This window comes from Falco punctatus (assembly GCF_963210335.1).
Source record: "Falco punctatus genome assembly, contig: scaffold_30, whole genome shotgun sequence".
NCBI classification, from domain to species: domain Eukaryota; kingdom Metazoa; phylum Chordata; class Aves; order Falconiformes; family Falconidae; genus Falco; species Falco punctatus.
The window spans coordinates 58074-62500 of NW_027660235.1; positions in this window are offsets into that span (position 1 = coordinate 58074).

Here is a 4427-nt window from a genome sequence, read left to right on the forward strand (position 1 = left end):
ACTGCCCCACTAAATGGTTTTATGCTGTAAAGGTTTACTAAGAAATAATTGTTAGTGTTCTTCCTGGTTATGCGCCCACATCTTATGATGAAAAAATTAGATGATAACGTCTTTGCTGTGCTACACTGTTGTATAACTGAGAGTTAGGTTGTGTTTCATTTCAAGCATTCTCAAAAAATACGGATAATTACAGCTTTTACTAACAGCACTGCAGCAAATGTGAATTCACTGGTGGGCTTTTAAGCCTCACCTCGGCATGTCTGATGTAGGAACAAACATTACAAGTACTCTAGTATTTTTGCCAATGCTTTCCTGCACAAATTGTATTAAAAGCATAGATTCTTCTGGTCTTCCATGCAGAAAGTATGGTGAGAATAAATCTGATATTAAAATGACTTCTTCAGATGTTAGAGGTTTATTTAGAAATGTCCACTACCTGTATTTTTTCTTATTTACTTGTAGTGGGTCATAACAACCTGCAGAGAAGATATGCAAAGTGCGTCATCCCTATTATTTCCATTCCTGGGTTATGATAGAATTTGGCACAGAATTTTAGATCAGTTGCAAAAAGTAATGCTGGGCCACACATATTCAGATTGATCCATGATCCCAGGCAGCTGTATGGGATTTGGTAATTTTCTTTAATAAGTAAAGGAAAACTGCATGTATTATGAAAATGAGAATTTAGTGAGACAAAGTGCAGGTCCAGTTCCTTTTTCACTAATGCACAGAGATGTTCTAACATATCAAACGAAAAGAATTTCTAAAGAAGTAGACCTTTCTGAGCTGGAGAAGAGGTAGATGAAATAGAAAAGATAGATCTAAAATCTGCAGCAAAATATTGCCTCTAAAGCAGGATGTGTTGGGTTTTTTTTCTTTCATGGAAACAAATGAACAATTACTCTGCGATTCTCCAAACTGGAAATTTGCAAAAAGCTGTGTAGCGTGGTTTTCAGTAGTATAAAAAGCAAAAGCTCTTTAGGGTTTCAAGTACATCTTTGCAACAGCTGTTAAAAATATGCAAACACGCAGATTGTTCCATTGTATGAAAACACCTTCATTTACTACTTATTTGTCATACAGGGAATAAACTAGCAGAGACAACCATTGGAAAGTTTTAGATGAGTAAAAAAATCCTCCAAACGAGGAAAAATACCGTGCTATCGGGTAGCTGCAGCTTTGCCGTGTGAGCTTATTATTCACGTAGAGACTTTTTCTAAATGTGTCACTTAAGGCAGGGATGGCTTCTAATTCTAAAAAGCCATTTGCCTAGAGCCGTCGCTCATGTGCCACATACAGGATTTTTATGCTAACACTATTAAAAAATTTCCCTAGAAAATTTTCCACCTCCTTCGAGTAAATACAACCGATGTCCCTAACTGTCTCATTTTCCTATTCCACCATAGGTTGCTGTATTTCAAAGACAAAGTTAACCAACGTCTGATTACTAACCGAGGGCTCAAACCAATTTTTGCAGCAGTCAGGTAGAGAGTGGCCATTTAGTCTGGACCCACTGAAGTGCCAATGTAAATATAAACAAAATAAGGTATATCAAACTTTAGGTTCTCTAGGAAAACAATGGAAAGAATATGAAGAACTACATCTTGTCTCCTGTATGTTTCCCATATGTGTGGTGATCGGCTCCCTGGAAAACAAGAGGCTGGGCTGGTCCTGGCTGTGCCCATGAACTTGCCAGCTGAGTGCTAGGTGGTAGCAAGGAGAGCACTAGAGAAAAGCACAGACCCATTGACCCAGCACCACCATTCTCATGTTCTTCATGCATTTGAGGCCTGTTAGCCATTGTACTGACATACGGAATTAGACTCTATAACTCGAAAGTTATAAAGTAGGTATGTTTATTGCGCGCAGATGCACGGGGGATCGCTCCTCCACAAGCGTGCATGCCCGAAGCGACAAACCATCTCACATTTATACAATAAAACAAATGAATATTCAATTAACGCCTATACATATTCGTTACCTAAACCCGCTTACTCTCCCCTCATATGTTAATTAGCTTATCAGTCCTTTGCCTGGAATATGGTGGCCTTGCAGGTTTGTAGGTGATTCATGTTCTTGTGACCATCCGATCTTCTTCAGCAAGGAGACTTAGCACTCCCTCCCTCTAGATAGCATTGGAATATCTCTCATCCTTTTCTCATTCTTTTTTAAAATAGCCCCTTTGTTAGAGAAAGAAGGGCAGGTGTCTCCCCATCTCCCCTTTGTTAGAGGAAGAAGGGCAGGTGTCTCCTCAAAACTGTAGGCGTCTCCTCAGAGCTGTGTGCCTATGTGACCAGACACCACACCCATGACCAGTCACCATACCTACATTCCTTGAGCAGACATATACAATCAGAATCGATGTCCATTGTCCTCATTTCACACTATTTCTCCATATCAATCCCCCCTTTTCTATCAAACTAAGTAAATTCTTTTACTTAAGCAGTCTTCCCGAATGATATAAAGCATCATACATAAGTGTTACCCTTTTAAACATTCTCCAAACCCACAAATACACCATAATGGTTAGTATTAAGGAAATTCCTAAACCGATCAATAAGATCACAATGGGGTGTACCATAGCGTTAAGAATTCCTGTTGCAGAAGGTGACCAGCCAAAGAGAGTATCCCACCAATTATGGTTTCCATCAGGAAATCATTTACATATTCATTACAATTCCATGAATTCATTTACATATTTTGCTCCTGCGCAATGTCCTTGAGGAGTGGTCGTCTGGGGGTCTTCAGGATGAAGATCAGGAGTCTTCCTCCAGTGAACCTTTTTTACCTTCTTGTTTCTGCACAGACTCTGTTCCTCGATAGACTAATGAGTATGGTTCAAATTCCTTGTTTAGGTAGCATTAGATACACAACAGAAACTTAGGACCAGATGGCCCTTATGAAGATAACAAATCCAAGGACCTTGTGTCTAGTATGACGTGCGGAATTAGACTCTATAACTCGAAAGTTATAAAGTAGGTATGTTTATTGCACGCAGATGCACGGGGGATCGCTCCTCCACAAGCGTGCATGCCCGAAGTGACGAACCATCCCACATTTATACAATGAAACAAATTAATATTCAATTAACGCCTATACATATTCGTTACCTAAACCCCGCTTCGTATGTTAATTAGCTTATCAGTCCGTTTCCTGGAATGCGGTGGTCTTGCAGGTTTGTAGGTGATTCATGTCCTTGTGACCATCCCATCTTCTCCAGCAAGGAGACTTAGCACTCCCTCCCTCTAGATAGCATTTGAATGTCTCTCAACTTTTCTCATTCTCTTTTAAATAGCCCCTTTGTTAGAGAAAGAAGGGCAGGCGTCTCCCCGTCTCCCCTTTGTTAGAGGAAGAGGGGCAGGCGTCTCCTCAAAACTGTAGTTGTCTCCTCAGAGCTGTGTGCCTATGTGACCAGACACCGCACCCATGACTAGTCACCATACCCACATTTCTGAGTAGACATATACAATCACAGTCGGTGTTAAGCGTCCCCATTTCACACTATTTCTCCATATCAAGTACATCCGTGGTGCTGACACTAAGGGTCTTGGTGTATTCATTATGTTGACAATAAGGGTCCTTGAACACCTCCCAACTTTGGATAATTATATATAAGCACATCATTTTCTAAAAAAGTAGTATACCATTCATCACTCATTGTACGTAGCTCATTATTCAATCCCCCCTGTTCTAAAAACTGTCATTATGATCTCTGATTATTATGCTTTCTGATCATTCTTCGACAGCACCAAACAGAACATTGAAGTAATGAGTATGTAATTGCCAATTTATTCCCAATACTGTACTTACTTGTTGTACTATTTTGGCACAAAAGTGTGAGTCTCTATTGGAAGAGATTGTTGCCGGAACCCCAAAGCAGGGGATAATTTCATTTAACAATCCCTTTGTTACCTCTCTTGCTTTATTTGTTAGACAAGGAAAGGTTTTTGGCCAACCTGAAAACATATCAGAATAACTAATAAATATTGGTACCCCCCTTTTCTTGGGAGTTCGGAAAATCAGCTTGCCACTGTTGTCCTGGATAATTTCCTCTACTGATGTTCCCTAGTTTTATTTCATTTGCTGTATTGGGATTATTGTGTAAACACATTTCACATTGCTGAGTCACCTGTTTTATTACAGTATACAAGTTTTGCCCTATCAATTTCTGATTTAGACTTTTATATAAAGTATCAGCTCCCCAATGCGTATTATTAATAATAGGGCTGTGGTCCATATTAAATTGGATGGTACCACTATACGACCATCCCTTAAATAAGTCCACTTATTTATTTTATTTTATCATTCATGTCCTGAATTACCTTTAAGTTTTCTTTAGAATAGTTTGGCTCCTGATCTGTACTTACAGTTTGGATTTTATCGTCTGGTATTAAGGATAATTCCTCCTTTCCTACCTCCTCTGTTAC